This window comes from Phyllobates terribilis, unplaced genomic scaffold, assembly GCF_046119375.1.
Source record: "Phyllobates terribilis strain yellow unplaced genomic scaffold, ASM4611937v1 Scaffold_8__6_contigs__length_399053987, whole genome shotgun sequence".
Taxonomy (NCBI): Eukaryota; Metazoa; Chordata; class Amphibia; order Anura; family Dendrobatidae; genus Phyllobates; species Phyllobates terribilis.
In genome coordinates, this window is record NW_027362768.1 from 270,800,847 (window position 1) to 270,819,480 (window position 18,634).

An 18,634-nucleotide genomic window follows, 5' to 3' on the forward strand; every position below is an offset into this window, starting at 1 on the left:
CTGTATATATAACGTACTGAGAATACAGGGGGTGTACTTACTTATGCTGAACGCTGTATATACAATGTACTGAGAGTACAGGGTGGTGTACTTACTTATGCTAAATGCTGTATATATAACGTGCTGAGAATACAGGGGGGTGTACTTACTTATGCTAAATGCTGTATATATAACGTACTGAGAATACAGGGGGGTGTACTTATGCTGAACGCTGTATATATAACGTAGAGAGTACAGGGGGGTGTACTGAGTTATGCTGAACGCTGTATATACAATGTTCTGAGTACAGGGGGTGTACTTACTTATGCTGAGCGCTGTATATATAACGTACTGAGAATACAGGGGGTGTGCTTACTTATGCTGAACCCTGTATATATAATGTACTGAGAATACAGGGGGTGTACTTACTTATACTGAACGCTGTATGTATAACGTACTGAGACTACAGGGGGGTGTACTTACTTATGCTAAATGCTGTATATATAACGTACTGAGAATACAGGGGGGTGTACTTATGCTGAACGCTGTATATATAACGTAGAGAGTACAGGGGGGTGTACTGAGTTATGCTGAACGCTGTATATACAATGTTCTGAGTACAGGGGGTGTACTTACTTATGCTGAGCGCTGTATATATAACGTACTGAGAATACAGGGGGTGTGCTTACTTATGCTGAACCCTGTATATATAATGTACTGAGAATACAGGGGGTGTACTTACTTATACTGAACGCTGTATGTATAACGTACTGAGACTACAGGGGGGTGTACTTACTTATGCTAAATGCTGTATATATAACGTACTGAGAATACAGGGGGGTGTGCTTACTTATGCTGAACGCTGTATATATAACGTACTGAGAGTACAGGGGGTGTACTTATTTATGCTGAACACTGTATGTTTAATGTACTGAGAATACAGGGGGGTGTACTCACTTATGCTGAACGCTGTATATATAACGTACTGAGAGAACCGGGGGGTCTACTTACTTATGCTGAACGCTGTATATACAATGTACTGAGAGTACAGGGGGGTGTACTTACTTATGCTAAATGCTGTATATATAACGTACTGAGAATACAGGGGGGTATACTTACTTATGCTGAACGCTGCATATATAACGTACTGAGAATACAGGGGGGTGTACTTACTTATGCTAAATGCTGTATATATAACGTACTGTGAATACAGGGGGGTGTACTTACTTATGCTGAACGCTGTATGTATAACGTTCTGTGAATACAGGGGGGTGTACTTACTTTTGCTGAACGCTGTATAAATAACGTACTGTGAATACAGGGGGGTGTACTTACTTATGCTGAACGCTGTATATATAACGTACTGTGAATACAGGGGGTGTACTTACTTATGCTGAATGCTGTATGTATAACGTTCTGTGAATACAGGGGGTGTACTGACTTATGCTGAGCGCTGTATGTAGAATGTACTGTGAATACAGGGGGGTGTACTTACTTATGCTGAACGCTGTATGTATAATGTACTGTGAATACAAGTGGGTGTACTTACTTATGATGAACGCTGTATATATAACGTACTGTGAATACAGGGGTTGTACTTACTTATGCTGAACGCTGTATGTATAATGTACTGTGAATACAGGGGGGTGTACTTACTTATGCTGAACGCTGTATATATAACGTACTCTGAATACAGGGGGGTGTACTTACTTATGCTGAACGCTGTATATATAACGTACTGTGAATACAGGGGGTGTACTTACTTATGCTGAACGCTGTATATATAACGTACTGTGAATACAGGGGGGTGTACTTACTTATGCTGATCGCTGTATATATAACGTACTGTGAATACAGGTGGGTGTACTTACTTATGCTGAACGCTGTATATATAACGTACTGTGAATACAGGGGGGTGTACTTATGCTGAACGCTGTATGTATAACGTTCTGTGAATACAGGGGGGTGTACTTACTAATGCTGAACGCTGTATAAATAACGTACTGTGAATACAGGGGAGTGTACTTATGCTGAACGCTGTATATATAACGTACTGTGAATACAGGGGGTGTACTTACTTATGCTGAATGCTGTATGTATAACGTTCTGTGAATACAGGGGGGTGTACTGACTTATGCTGAGCGCTGTATGTAGAATGTACTGTGAATACAGGGGGGTGTACTTACTTATGCTGAACGCTGTATATATAACGTACTGTGAATACAGGGGGTGTACTTACTTATGCTGAGCGCTGTATGTATAATGTACTGTGAATACAGGGGGGTGTACTTATGCTGAACGCTGTATATATAACGTACTGTGAATACAGGGGGTGTACTTACTTATGCTGAGCGCTGTATGTATAATGTACTGTGAATACAGGGGGGTGTACTTATGCTGAACGCTGTATAAATAACGTACTGTGAATACAGGGGGGTGTACTTACTTATGCTGAACGCTGTATATATAACGTACTGTGAATACAGGGGGTGTACTTACTTATGCTGAATGCTGTATGTATAACGTTCTGTGAATACAGGGGGGTGTACTGACTTATGCTGAGCGCTGTATGTAGAATGTACTGTGAATACAGGGGGGTGTACTTACTTATGCTGAACGCTGTATATATAACGTACTGTGAATACAGGGGGTGTACTTACTTATGCTGAACGCTGTATGTATAATGTACTGTGAATACAGGGGGGTGTACTTACTTATGCTGAACGCTGTATATATAACGTACTGTGAATACAGGGGGGTGTACTTACTTATGCTGAACGCTGTATATATAACGTACTGTGAATACAGGGGGGTGTACTTACTTATGCTAAATGCTGTATATATAACGTACTGTGAATACAGGGGGTGTACTTACTTATGCTGAACGCTGTATATATAACGTACTGTGAATACAGGGGGGTGTGCTTACTTATGCTGAACGCTGTATATATAACGTACTGTGAATACAGGGGGTGTACTTACTTATGCTGAACGCTGTATATATAACGTACTGTGAATACAGGGGGTGTACTTACTTATGCTGAATGCTGTATGTATAACGTTCTGTGAATACAGGGGGGTGTACTGACTTATGCTGAGCGCTGTATGTAGAATGTACTGTGAATACAGGGGGGTGTACTTACTTATGCTGAACGCTGTATATATAACGTACTGTGAATACAGGGGGGTGTACTTATGCTGAACGCTGTATGTATAACGTACTGTGAATACAGGGGGTGTTCTTACTTATGCTGAACGCTGTATGTATAAGGTTCTGTGAATACAGGGGGTGTACTTACTTATGCTGAACGCTGTATGTATAACGTACTGTGAATACAGGGGGTGTACTGACTTATGCTGAGCGCTGTATGTATAACATCCTGTGAATACAGGGGGTGTACTGACTTATGCTGAGCGCTGTATGTATAACGTCCTGTGAATACAGGGGGGTGTACTGCCTTATTCTGAGCGCTGTATGTATAACGTTCTGTGAATACAGGGGGTGTACTGACTTATGCTGAGCGCTGTATGTATAACGTACTGAGAATACAGGGGGTGTACTGACTTATGCTGAACGCTGTATATATAACGTACTGTGAATACAGGGGGTGTACTGACTTATGCTGAGCGCTGTATGTATAACGTCCTGTGAATACAGGAGGGTGTAGTGACTTATGCTGAACCCTGTATGTATAACGTACTGTGAATACAGGGGGTGTACTGACTTATGCTGAGCGCTGTATGTATAACGTTCTGTGAATACAGGGGGGTGTACTGACTTATGCTGAGCGCTGTATGTATAACGTACTGAGAATACAGGTTGTGTACTGACTTATGCTGAACGCTGTATATATAACGTACTGTGAATACAGGGGGTGTACTGACTTATGCTGAGCGCTGTATGTATAACGTCCTGTGAATACAGGGGGGTGTAGTGACTTATGCTGAACGCTGTATGTATAACGTACTGTGAATACAGGGGGTGTACTGACTTATGCTGAGCGCTGTATGTATAACGTTCTGTGAATACAGGGGGTCTACTGACTAATGCTGAGCGCTGTATGTATAACGTACTGTGAATATGTGGCACCCCAGGGGTCTGGTCTCCACAGTAATAGCAATGTTATGTCTGAGAGCAGGTGGGAGGTCTCTTGGTCAGGAATCCTATGCATGCCACACCTCCTGCCCAGTCCTGGGAGGGGAAGAACTTCCCCTATATAAAACTGGGGCTGAGGCAGGGTTAGAGAGAAGAGAAGGGAAGAGTTGAGAAGAAGAGAAGCAGCATAGGAAAGAAAGATCAGGAGCTCTGTGGGAGCAGGCTAAAAGGAATCAGGGGCTGGCAGCTGAAGAGCTCGCCCTGATTGAAGAGTTACTACCGGACCCGGAGTCCGAGGCTGTGGGGATTAACCCAGACCCAGCAGCAGAAACCGCCCGGCAGGGGATTTCAGGTCCTCTGGCCAAGAAACCCGAAGGCACGGTCACACGCAAGGGACCAGCACCGCCGTCGTGGAGCGGAAGCCACTAGAAGGCCCCGAGTCACCGGCCATACGGGTGAGCACCACACGGTACACTCAGGGACATGGGCTACTTTTACCCGCCTCTAGCAAGGTAGCCAGAAGAGTACGATTAGTTGGGGAGGCCTACAACTCCGCCTGGCCAAGGGGGATCCCATCTGCTCAAGGACTGACCAGGCCCCGACCGCTAGCCAGTACTCCGGGAGGGTCTGTCTTTGTCACCAGTAAAGACCCTGAACTACACCGCATCGTCTCTGAGTGGTTCCTGCTACCCCCATCATCCACGTCGGCTGCCCTGAGGCCATACCCCTCCCGTTGGGGGTTATACCATCTACGCTGCACTATCCTACCACCGGCCTCAGCGGTCTGCCCTGCAGCGGCAGCTCCATAGCTGCATTCAACGGGTGGCGTAGTCGTCCTACAACTACTGCTAATATACCGCCACTTAGTCTGACTCCCTGGGCACGGACCGGGTCTCCGCCACGAGACTACTACCCCCAACAGGCCCGGCTCCGGGTAGTCCCCGCGTGCGCAACGCTACACCAAGTAGGCCCAGGGGTGCGTCAGCTTTTGGCGTAGTCGGCAGGATTTCGTGCCCGCAACCACCGGGTACTGCGTGCCTGAAAAAGACTGTTCAAACTTACCAGTGGTGAAGATTCCCGCCATCCGGCGCCATTTTCAGCCTTCTTCCCGCCTTCCGTGGAGTTTTCCCGCCGTTGGACGCCATCTTGAAGACGCCGCGCGGGAAGAAGAGGGGCGTGGACTCCAAAAGCGCGCGAGAACTGAAGCCCCGCCTCACGTCCAGACGTCGCGTAAGGTCCTGGAAGGAGCCCAGCAGACGCTGACGTCACAGGAGCGCGACGGAAGGTCCTCAACCCTGACGATCCACTGCGGAGCCGCGGCCTACGGAAGAGGATCATCGCAAGGTAGGCCACGGTCCACTAGGGGGGAGAAAGATGTCGGATACGGAGGAGAGCTTCACTGCCTCAACCCCCGCCAGCGCCACCGCTGCTGCAGTCATGCCTTTCACCATGCCCTATATCCCGGGAGCAGCCTGGCTACCCCAGTACTCAGGGGAGTCACATACCCTGAATGACTTTAAAGAAAAGCTGGATAGCCTCTTCCAGGTGTACCCCCTCACAGAGGAGCAAAAAGTGAGCATCCTGGTGGCCCAACTAACCGGGGCAGCCCAAAGGGAGGTAAAGTCCTGGCCACCTGGGAGGAAGACTGTCGCGGGGATACTAACCCGGCTGAGGGACACCTTTGATACCCGCACCTCAGCCGAGATTAAGCTTAGATTCTATGGGTGCAAGCAGCGAGCACATGAGAGTATAAGGGACTATGCACTAAACCTACAAGAGGCCCTGAGAGCCATTAAGCAGGCCGACCCTGACGGCGTGGGAAACGAGGACAGGCTGTTGACCGAACAATTTATAGAGGGACTATATTGCAATGCCCACCGAACCCAGTTGCGGGCAATGGCCTTACAGGATCCTCATCTGGACTTTGCACAGTTCAAAGACAGAGCCATCCGGGTGCTCCGAGAACCGGCACCGGGTGGCGTTGTGACCCACAGGCGCCCAGCTATCACTTACCACCAGGAGGCGGAGCCCTTGTCGGCAGGGCCTGTGGGGGCTGATGCGCAGGCTTTGAACAATGACCCGGCTCCAGACCTGCACCATCAGGTCCAAGAGCTAGCTAAAAGCGTTGCTGCGCTAACCCGAACTGTGCAGTCTTTACAGGTTTCCACTCCAGGGAAGATCCAGCTGGCATCCGGACCGGAGGACATCCCGTGGCGTCGACCAAGGAGGACCCCACCGGCCAGAGGAAGACCCAGCGACCGATACAACGAGGACGGACGACCCATCTGCCGCCGCTGCAATCAACCCGGACATATGGCAAGGTACTGTCCTTTAAACTGGCACAACCTGGGGTAGAGGGCCAACCCCCAGGAAAAAGATCACCAGGCCCATCGAGCTGGCGCGACAAATATGTGGGAGGACGTCCAGTCTTGCCTGTGGTACTGGATGGCATCCCTATGAGTGCCCTACTGGACACCGGGTCACAGGTCACCACCATCCCGTACGTGCTCTTCAAGCAGTACTGGAATGACTCGGATATAACCCGCTATCCAGACGACGACTTGAGTATCATCGCCAGTAATGGTCAGCCCGTGCCACAGATCGGATTTAAAGAAATGACCATTAAAATCGGTAGAGTCGAACTGGCAGCACAGGGACTGATCATTGTAGACATTGACAAGCGCGAGAGTCACCCAAAGATAACTCTAGGAACTAATGTGATTGAAAATTGTCTTGCAGAGGTGATTTTCATTTTACAGCAGGTTGCCAAGAACGCCAGCTCCGGCCAGCAGCGAGTGCTCCAGAAAGAGATCCGGGCACTGATGCGACCGCAACAAGTGGAACTCTCCGGCGGTGAGATTGGTAGCGTAAGAATGTGTGACCCTTTCCCTATTGCCATACCCCCGAAAAGTGAAATGATGATTTGGTGCCGGGCAGCTATTGGTCTGAGAGGTAGAGATTACCAGGCCATGGTAGAGCCAGTCTACTCAGACAGTAGGCCCACCATTTTGACAGCCCGGGGGGTAGTTGATGTACGTCATGGGAGGGTACCCGTTCGCATAATAAATATCGGGAAAAGGGAAATATACCTGCCCCGGTATGCTACGCTAGCCAAATTATATACTATCAACCAAAATTCTATACAGTCTGTGGAACCCTTGCCTCCATCTCACCCGGAGGAAGGTAACGGCTCTACGAAAATAATGGAGGATTGGTGTCAGCAACTACATTTGGGTACTGACTCCACTCCCTCCCACCAGAAACAGGGAGTCTACCGGGTGGTTCAAGAGTACGAGAGAGTGTTTAGTAAACACCCGTTAGACTTCGGGCGAGTCAAGGGGGTAGAACACCACATCCCCACAGGAGACCATCCTCCCATAAAAGAGAGGTATCGACCCGTACCCCCTGCACACTACCAACACGCCAAGGGGATGCTTAGAGACATGAAGGAGGCTGGGGTAATCAGGGATAGCTGTAGCCCCTGGGCAGCTCCACTAGTCTTAGTCAAAAAGAAATACAACACCATGAGAATGTGTGTAGATTACCGGAAAATTAACCGTATCACACACAAAGATGCGTACCCCTTACCAAGAATAGAGGAGTCTTTGGCTGCTTTAAAATCTGCTAACTTCTTCTCCACCTTGGATCTCACTAGTGGGTACTGGCAGGTTCCTGTAGCAGAGGCGGACCGGGAGAAGACCGCATTCACCACCCCGATGGGACTTAGCGAGTTTACCTGCTAAGTTTGGACTCTGCAACGCACCAGGAACCTTCCAGCGACTGATGGAGTGCTGTCTGGGACACCGGAACTTTGAGACGGTCCTGTTATACCTGGACGATGTTATTGTCTACTCCAAGACCTAAGAGGACCACCTGAAACACCTGGCGGAAGTGTTCGAAGCTCTGGCAAGTTACGGCCTAAAGGTGAAACCCTCCAAGTGTCACCTCCTGAAGCCAAAGGTGCAGTACCTGGGACACGTGGTGAGTGCTGACGGAGTGGCTCCCGACCCTGATAAGATCACCACAATTAAGGAATGGCCAAGCCCCTCCAGCGTAAAGGAAGTGAGGCAGTTCCTCGGGTTGGTAGGCTACTACCGAAGGTTCATACCCGGTTTCACCAAGAAGGCAGCTCCTATGCAGGACCTCCTGATAGGCCAGTCCAGGAAGGCCAAGAACCAGAAGCCACCCTTCAGATGGGAGAAGCTGGAAGAAGAGTCCTTCCGCCAGCTGAAGATTGCCCTCACGGGGGATGAAATCCTGGCGTACCCGGATTACAGCCAGCCCTTTATCCTCTACACCGACGCCAGTAACATCGGGCTAGGAGCCGTACTGTCCCAGATCCAGCAGGGGAAAGAACGGGTAATTGCTTACGCCAGCCGAAAACTGCGACCCACCGAAAGAAACCCTGAGAATTACAGCTCATTTAAGCTAGAGTTCCTGGCAGTGGTGTGGGCAGTCACCGAACGCTTTAAGCACTACCTTGCTGCTTCCCGGTTCACCGTGTACACGGATAACAACCCGTTGACACACCTGGACACTGCAAGACTCGGTGCCCTAGAGCAGAGATGGATGGCCCGCTTGTCCAACTATGAGTTTACAATCAAATACCGGGCAGGACGCTCCAATACCAACGCGGACGCCCTGTCCAGGATGCCGAACCTACCGGACGTAGGGGAAGATTCAGAGGAACTGGAAGAAGTTGAACTCCCCGCGTTCCACCGTCATGGGACTATCCAGTATTCCCACCGTGTAAGGAGTAAGCAATCCGCTACGTTCAACCCGTTACCTCATTACAACTGGGCGGAGACGCAAGACAGTGACCCTGCCGTCCGACTGGTAAAGGAGATGCTGACTCGGCCAGATGCACGCCTTGACCCAGACGCTCCGGAGGAAGCCAAGCAACTGTGGGCTGAGAAGAGTCGACTGTTCCTTTACAAGGGGAAGTTGTGCCGCAGAATGGTTAACTCCCGGACGCATGAACTAATCTGGCAAGTAGTGGTGCCAAGAAGAGACGCAGCTATGGTGATGGAGGCATACCACGACGGAGCTGGGCACTTCGGATGGAAGAAGCTGGAGTTTCTGCTGCGCGGGCGGTTCCATTGGGTAGGCATGAGAGGGACCATCGAGAGGTGGTGCAGAGACTGTGGCCCATGCAACTTAAGAAGGAGGGACCGTGCCAGCCAGAAGACTCCCCTGCGGTCCATCATCACCAGACAGCCGTTGGAACTGGTAGCCTTGGATCATGTAAAGCTGACCCCAAGCAGAAGTGGCTACGTCTACGCATTAACCATCGTGGATCACTACTCCCGGTTCTTGGTTGTCGTCCCCGTCAAGGATTTAACGGCTCACACAGCAGCTAGAGCCTTCCAGCAGCACTTCTGCCGTCCGCATGGATACCCGGAGCAGGTGCTGACGGACCAGGGGCCTGCCTTTGAAGCGGAGGTCTTCCAGGAGTTCTGCACCCTGTATGGATGCCGGAAGATTAGAACAACACCCTATCACCCGCAAACTAATGGACTTTGTGAGAAAATGAACCAGGTGGTGATAGATCTCCTGAAAACATTGCCCCTGGAGGAACGCAGTCTGTGGCCTGAAAAGCTGCCCGACCTGGTGGACCTATACAACCACATCCCTGTAGGTTCCACCAACTGTACCCCGGCTTACATAATGAGGGCAAGACCTGGTAAGCTTCCTGTTGATCTGGAGATGGGAGTCCTGACACCCGAGGACACTTCACCAGAAGCAGACTGGGACACAGAGAGGCAGCAGCAGTACCGGAAAGTACAGGAGAGCGTGGAGCGAAGTCTCTGTCAAGCTAGGGAAAGACAAGAGAAAACTTACAACCAGTATGCTCCCGCTGTTCCCCTGGTGCCCGGAGAGCAGGTCTTGAAGAGGAAAAGACGGCTCCACAAGTTGGACGACCAGTGGGAGAAGGACCCGTACACCGTACTGCCCTCAAGCCACGACAACCCGAAGATCTGTACAATCAGTAAAGACGGAGGGGAAACCACAGCCATTGTATCCCGGGATCACCTGAAGAAGTTTCCCGAACAGCTACGGAACCCTGAAGAGGAACAAGAGGACCCTCGACCCGTAGAGGAAAGGGAAGATATGGTTAGTACTGTGCTCGGAGACTTCCCTCGGTCTTGGACTCAAGTCAATGGTGCTGTTGTGGTACCCGTCCTCACGTTCCTCCAACCAGCATCCCAAGTGCCTATGGAGACACAGGTAGAACTGGAAGAACAGCCGGTCCAGGAGGCAGAAGACCCTACACAAGCAGACCCGGAGAATCAACCCTCTGCTTATAGTGAGCCTGCCATACCCCTAGTGAGCCAAAGAGTCCGTAGACGGCTGCCCAGTTTACCCTTGACAGCTCCTATACCCTGTAGCTCAGGACCAGTGAGTCAGCTCCGTAGGTCCACTAGGGTCACTAGAGGCCAGTTGCCCATACGTTGGAGGATCTAAGTGTTTAGATTGTTTATTAATGTTTATCTGTCTATTGTTGCTTGTATATAATTATGTGTTTCTAGTTATTTATAGGAGTCTTTGGTGGATTTACCGGGAATCCTTTGTGTACATATGTTGGAGCGTAACCAGGAATGGACTAAAGACTGTTAAGGACTCGGGGTAGGGCAGACCCCTACCTGGTTACGGCTCCCGGTCTCTTGGTGAAATGGACACCTTTGTTTTCTTCAAAGACTGCACCCGGTTGCGGACACGCCGTGACCATCATAATGTGTTTTTCTTTGTTATGCTGTTTTTGTTTATAACTTGTTATGTTTTTCTAAAAATATGTTTAGTCCCGGAGTACTAAATTTCACTAGGGGGGAATGTGGCACCCCAGGGGTCTGGTCTCCACAGTAATAGCAATGTTATGTCTGAGAGCAGGTGGGAGGTCTCTTGGTCAGGAATCCTATGCATGCCACACCTCCTGCCCAGTCATGGGAGGGGAAGAACTTCCCCTATATAAAACTGGGGCTGAGGCAGGGTTAGAGAGAAGAGAAGAGAAGAGTTGAGAAGAAGAGAAGCAGCATAGGAAAGAAAGATCAGGAGCTCTGTGGGAGCAGGCTAAAAGGAATCAGGGGCTGGCAGCTGAAGAGCTCGCCCTGATTGAAGAGTTACTACCGGACCCGGAGTCCGAGGCTGTGGGGATTAACCCAGACCCAGCAGCAGAAACCGCCCGGCAGGGGATTTCAGGTCCTCTGGCCAAGAAACCCGAAGGCACGGTCACACGCAAGGGACCAGCACCGCCGTCGTGGAGCGGAAGCCACTAGAAGGCCCCGAGTCACCGGCCATACGGGTGAGCACCACACGGTACACTCAGGGACGTGGGCTACTTTTACCCGCCTCTAGCAAGGTAGCCAGAAAAGTACGATTAGTTGGGGAGGCCTACAACTCCGCCTGGCCAAGGGGGATCCCATCTGCTCAAGGACTGACCAGGCCCCGACCGCTAGCCAGTACTCCGGGAGGGTCTATCTTTGTCACCAGTAAAGACCCTGAACTACACCGCATCGTCTCTGAGTGGTTCCTGCTACCCCCATCATCCACGTCGGCTGCCCTGAGGCCATACCCCTCCCGTTGGGGGTTATACCATCTACGCTGCACTATCCTACCACCGGCCTCAGCGGTCTGCCCTGCAGCGGCAGCTCCATAGCTGCATTCAACGGGTGGCGTAGTCGTCCTACATCTACTGCTAATATACCGCCACTTAGTCTGACTCCCTGGGCACGGACCGGGTCTCCGCCACGAGACTACTACCCCCAACAGGCCCGGCTCCGGGTAGTCCCCACGTGCGCAACGCTACACCAAGTAGGCCCAGGGGTGCGTCAAATACAGGGGGTGTACTGACTTATGCTGAACGCTGTATGTATAACGTCCTGTGAATACAGGGGGTGTACTGACTTATGCTGAGCGCTGTATGTATAACGTCCTGTGAATACAGGGGGTGTACTGACTTATGCTGAACGCTGTATGTATAACGTCCTGTGAATACAGGGGGTGTACTGACTTATGCTGAACGCTGTATGTATAACGTCCTGTGAATACAGGGGGTGTACTGACTTATGCTGAGCGCTGTATGTATAATGTACTGATAATATAGGAGTGTACTAGTGAATGTGTCTCTCTCTTGCTCTCTCTCTTGTCCTGGACATCTTGTCGTCATGGCGCCACACTGAGCATGCTCAGTCTATCAAGGCTTCGGACCGAAACACACATCCCTTGGTTATATTATTATTTCATTTGGTGTCATAACATTAGTACATTTCTAGAAACAATTATTCCTTAATAATGTTTGCAGCCGCCCAGATCGTCTTCGAGATATAGCTGATCGATTTGGTGTGGATCATGATGCAATGCTCGACAATGTGTTATATGCCCGAGCTTATACAAGTAAGAGACAAAACATGTTTAACCCCTTCACCCCCCAACCCAGTTTTCACCTTCATGACCAGGCCAAATTTTATAATTCTGACCAGTGTCACTTTATATGGTAATAACTCTGGAACGCTTCAATATATCACAGTGATTCTGATATACACTGCTCAAAAAAATAAAGGGAGCACTCAAATAACACATCCTAGATCTGAATGAATGAAATATTCTCATTGAATACTTTGTTCTGTACAAAGTTGAATGTGCTGACAACAAAATCACACAAAAATCATCAATGGAAATCAAATGTATTAACCAATGGAGGCCTGGGTTTGGAGTCACCCCCAAAATAAATTAAAGTGGAAAAACACACTACAGGCTGATCCAACTTTGATGTAATGTCCTTAAAACTAGTCAAAATGAGGCTCAGTATTGTGTGCAACCTCCACGTGCCTGTATGACCTCCCTACAACGCCTGGGCATGCTCCTGATGAGGTTGCGGATGGTCTCCTGTGGGATCTCCTCCAAACCTGGACTAAAGCATCCACCAACTCCTGGACAGTCTGTCGTGCAACGTGACGTTGGTGGATGGAGTGAGACATGATGTCCCAGATGTGCTCAATCGGATTCAGGTCTGGGGAACGGGCGGGCCAGTCCATAGCTTCAATGCCTTCATCTTGCAGGACCTGCTGACACACTCCGGCCTCATGAGGTCTGGCATTGTCCTGCATTAGGAGGAACCCAGGGCCAACCGCACCAGCATATGGTCTCACAAGAGGTCTGAGGATCTCAACTCAGTACCTAACGGCAGTCAGGCTTCCTCTGGCGAGCACATGGAGGGCTGTCACGTCTGTCACATGTGCTCAGTGTAAACCTGCTTTCATCTGTGAAGAGCACAGGGCGCCAGTGGCGACTTTGCCCATCCTGGTGTTCTGTGGCAAATGCAAAGCGTCCTGCACGGTGTTGGGCTGTGAGCACAACCCCCATCTGTGGACGTCAGGCCCTCATACTGACGCGCCCCTGGGCCTGCTGTGTCGTGCGGCATCGCGCGCACGGGGGCTTACCCGGAGCCGGATCAGATGGGGGTAGTAGTCTCGTGGCGGTGACCCGGTCCGTGCCCAGGGAGTCAAACTGAGCGGCAGTCTTTAGCAGTAGATGTTAGAATGTTCGACTACGCCACCCGTTGAATGCGGCTATGAAGCCGCCGCTGCAGGGCAGACCGCTGAGGCCGGTGGTAAGGTTGTGCAGCGTAGCTGGTAGAACCCCCAACGGGAGGGGTATGACCTCAGGGCAGCAGATGTAGAAGATAGTGGTAGTGAGGGTGCAGCAAGGAAGTTCAGAGACGTGTGGTGCAGTTTCAAGGCTTTTACTCACAGGTGTTGCTCCGGTCACTTCGGCCAAGAGTGACCACCCGAGCCGTGCTGCGTCCACCAGGTGCGGGACTCGGACAACTCCCAGGCAGTTCCAGAGCGTGGTCCCAAGCTCCCCTCTATTCCTTCCTACGGGCCGTCCTCACCAGGGACCCACCTTTGTCCGGCTCCCTCGGGTCTTTTGGTGGCGAAACCTTTCCCGGCTTCCCTGACCCTATGCGTGGTTTGCCTTCCTGGTGGATATGGTGAGGGGTCGCGCCAAAACTTGTCCACGACCTCCGGTTCCTGGCTAAGGATGTTTAGCCTCTGCCAGTTTGGGATCCGGTACCCTCTTCTGCCAACCCTTCACCCGTTAACTTGTTCTCTTGTGGGATCTCAGGGTTCCCTCTATTCTTATGTCTCTGGGCCTTTCTTGGTGTTTCTGTTCCTCCTCTCTGTGCTTCAGGCCTGGCTCTGGAGCTGGGCCCAGACGGAGCCACAGCTCCCCCTCAGCCCTCTCTGGCTGAGCTCCTCTCCGAACAGACCCTCCTCTGAACAGGACCCTGTCTAAAGATGGTGCCCACCTCTTATACTCCCTCTGACACCCGAGCCCAGGTGACTAGCACCCAATGGGCTCCTTCCTATGCCCAGAGTCCCTCCCCTGACTGCTCCTACACTACTGGGATGTTCCTCCCCCCCTCCCACTCCAGCCAGGGACAGACGCTGTCGTACCTGCACATCTATCTGGTGGGAGTACCGTTGTTCTGTCCCCCGGAAATGGGATGAGTGTAGTGCATGCAACTAACTGAGCTCGGTCCCACACTCCATCCTTACCCGGGAGTGGAATACCACACCTCTGGTTTGAGGTGCAATACCCCTGTAGCAGTCGAGTCCTCGGGGTGCTACATTCCCCCCTGGTAAATCACAGCACGTCCTCGGGCTGTAAAAGAACAAAACAAAACATACAAAATTTTTTTAAAGTACACACTAACATATAAAACATTATAAAAAAACATTATCAGAAAATATAACGTTACAGGTAACTTCTTATATTATCATTTTTGCAGTATAAACTTTCAATATAAAACTCTTTTATATAAAACGTTCTTGTTCTTCCGGCCACGGTGCAACTTGTGACCGGGTAAAGTGCAACAGTCACTAGAGAAAAACAGTTCCCCATAAAACCAGAAGGGGGCGCTTTAAGAAGCGCAACTATTTACAGGGTATGGCCGCTCTCAGTCCTCGGCCAGTGGGAATAGGGGAATGGCTGCTCACAGTCCTCAGCCTGGTAAGGGATAGGGGCACACAGGAAACAGTTCCTTTAAACAGTTCCACACTAGTCCCAACGGGGACCACACTTCTCTTAGCAGCATGTCAAATACCCATACGGGTAACTTATTTACATTACTTGGTTTATGCTACTTCCCTTCAGTAGCGGTGTCCTCTCCTTGTCTCCTCCTGAGGGTAGTCTTCAGACCCGTCCGGGTCCTCTTGATCTTCCCCATACTGCAACTCCTCCTCCGTCAACCGGTGCACGTGAAGGGCGTATGGTCCTTTGGCACACTGGTGCCGGGTGAAGGTAACCTCATCACCCGGGTAGAGGTCACGTCCTCGGTGTCCCTCCGGCAGGTGGCTCTCAACATCCCTGCGGGTAACAAAGACATCGCCGGGGGTTCTGTGATCCCGGATAAAGCCCCAGCCGTGCTCCATTTGAAACTTTATTACAGTCCCGGTGGCGCGGGGACCATGGGCCGCACGGCGGTTTCGTCGGGTCCGGCTTTTCTGCTCCGCGCTTTGGACCTGCAGCCATTCCTCGCGGATCCGCCTCTCTCGCCGTTCCCTCTGAAAGACTTCCAGTTGTTGTCGGCAACACTCCTCACGTTGGGCTGCGGCCGCCCGTGTCTCTTGGGTGAACCCCATGAGGTTTTCACCGGTGGGGTCCCATGCAAATTGGGCCTCCTCCAGCGGGAGCGGAACAATTTTGGCGGGTGCCGGAGCCGGGATCAGAGGCTCACACAGAGGCCATTCCTTTCGGAGTCGGGGGTTAACGTACTCCGGTGGCCAAACGAAAGGCAGCCCGTCCGGGCTAGTATGCTGCGCAAACAGATCTTCGCCCAGGGGCAGCATTGTGGAAGTTGAGGGCACTGGAGGAGCAGCGGCGCCCGGATTCACCAGGCCTTGCGACCAGGCCGGTGGCACTCTGAAGGTGAAAGGTACTGTGGAGACGGCAGCGCCCTGGGGTACTCGGCCCTGCGACCAGGCCGGGGGCACTTCCTCTTTTGCCGCGCTCAGGGTCAAGGGGCGTGGCGTAACAGAGGGCGCGACCGCGGCTCCTGCCGCTTGAGGCCTAGTTGGAAGCAGCGGCGGTGCGGCAACGGGCGCGGTAAGTGGAACTTCGGGCTCTGCGACGGGGAGCTGGGGCAGGCTTGCGGCTACGGGGCACGGGGTGATGACGTCCCCATTACCTGCTTCCATCTCTGCGGCTCCCTCCGCGGCGTCGTCTCCGGCCTCCGTTCCTCCTGCACCATCCTCAGGGGCAGACACGCTCCACGTTGCGGGTGGCATCCTCTGCTGGCGGGTTCCAGCCTGCTGGACCATCTCTCTCCTCCACTCGGCCAGCGCTTCTTGCTGTACCCGGGCCATCTTCCGGGCCAAGGCCTCCAGCGCGGTCTGTGCACGCTCCCGATTTATGGGGAGCTGTGCCAGGATCTCCACCAGGCCTTCTGGGGTGGCAGCCTGCAACAGGTTCCGGACCACAGGGTCGGTGCTGATTGACTCTTCCTCCATCTCCGGGTGCGATCTGTCCAGACTCCTCCAAGCCGCACCCATCTTCTTGGTTTTGTTCTGTATCCGCCCCCATTGAGGGTGGTCCCGGGGCAACTTAGTGATTGTCAGTTCCAGGGGCAGCCCTCTCACACTGATGGACATTTCTATCATTGCAGTCTCTGCTGGTGGGGGCGGTTTCCGCTTTTGGAGCCATTCCTGGACCTGGCCCACGATGGGAGGTGGCCTCTTGCCACCCTCTGGCACGCCCATAATGGAGTCCGCTCTGCCAGGGCGGGAAATCGTCTCAGATGGCGGGAATCGTCTCCTTATGGCGGGAAACTCCGTGGATGGCGGGAAAAGGCTGCAGATGGCGGGCAAACGGCGGGAAACGATCCGAGATGGCGTCCGATGGCGGGGACCCTCCGGAATTGGCGGGAGACTCCTTTTTACGGTAAATGTGAACTTTTCTTCAGGCACGCAGTACCCGTCGGTTGCGGGCACGTAATCCTGCCGACTACGCCAAAGTTGACGCGCCCCTGGGCCTGCTGTGTCGTGCGGCATCGCGTGCACGGGGGCTTACCCGGAGCCGGATCAGATGGGGGTAGTAGTCTCGTGGCGGTGACCCGGTCCGTGCCCAGGGAGTCAAACTGAGCGGCAGTCTTTAGCAGTAGATGTTAGAATGTTCGACTACGCCACCCGTTGAATGCGGCTATGAAGCCGCCGCTGCAGGGCAGACCGCTGAGGCCGGTGGTAAGGTTGTGCAGCGTAGCTGGTAGAACCCCCAACGGGAGGGGTATGACCTCAGGGCAGCAGATGTAGAAGATAGTGGTAGTGAGGGTGCAGCAAGGAAGTTCAGAGACGTGTGGTGCAGTTTCAAGGCTTTTACTCACAGGTGTTGCTCCGGTCACTTCGGCCAAGAGTGACCACCCGAGCCGTGCTGCGTCCACCAGGTGCGGGACTCGGCCAACTCCCAGGCAGTTCCAGAGCGTGGTCCCAAGCTCCCCTCTATTCCTTTCTACGGGCCGTCCTCACCAGGGACCCACCTTTGTCCGGCTCCCTCGGGTCTTTTGGTGGCGAAACCTTTCCCGGCTTCCCTGACCCTATGCGTGGTTTGCCTTCCTGGTGGATATTGTGAGGGGTCGCGCCAAAACTTGTCCACGACCTCCGGTTCCTGGCTAAGGATGTTTAGCCTCTACCAGTTTGGGATCCGGTACCCTCTTCTGCCAACCCTTCACCCGTTAACTTGTTCTCTTGTGGGATCTCAGGGTTCCCTCTATTCTTATGTCTCTGGGCCTTTCTTGGTGTTTCTGTTCCTCCTCTCTGTGCTTCAGGCCTGGCTCTGGAGCTGGGCCCAGACGGAGCCACAGCTCCCCCTCAGCCCTCTCTGGCTGAGCTCCTCTCCGAACAGACCCTCCTCTGAACAGGACCCTGTCTAAAGATGGTGCCCACCTCTTATACTCCCTCTGACACCCGAGCCCAGGTGACTAGCACCCAATGGGCTCCTTCCTATGCCCAGAGTCCCTCCCCTGACTGCTCCTACACTACTGGGATGTTCCTCCCCCCCTCCCACTCCAGCCAGGGACAGACGCTGTCATACCTGCACATCTATCTGGTGGGAGTACCGTTGTTCTGTCCCCCGGAAATGGGATGAGTGTAGTGCATGCAACTAACTGAGCTCGGTCCCACACTCCATCCTTACCCGGGAGTGGAATACCACACCTCTGGTTTGAGGTGCAATACCCCTGTAGCAGCCGAGTCCTCGGGGTGCTGCAATACCACCCTCATGGAGTCGGTTTTTAACAGTTTGTGCAGACACATGCACATTTCTGGCCTGCTGGAGGTCATTTTGCAGGGCTCTGGCAGTGCTCCTCCTGTTCCTCCTTGCACAAAGGCAGAGGTAGCGGTCCTGCTGCTGGGTTTTTGCCCTCCTACGGCCCCCTCCACGTCTCCTGGTGTACTAGCCTGTCTCCTGGTAGCGCCTCCAGCCTCTGGACACTACGCTGACAGACACAGCAAACCTTCTTGCCACAGCTTGCATTGATGTGCCATCCTGGATGAGCGGCACTACCTG

The 18,634-nt window shown here is 52.3% G+C and overlaps 1 pseudogene; it reads left to right on the top strand.

Moving 5' to 3' along the window:
- LOC141157738 (meiotic recombination protein DMC1/LIM15 homolog) overlaps positions 1-18,634 on the top strand; it is a 199,207-nt pseudogene that overhangs the window by 119,780 nt on the left and 60,793 nt on the right.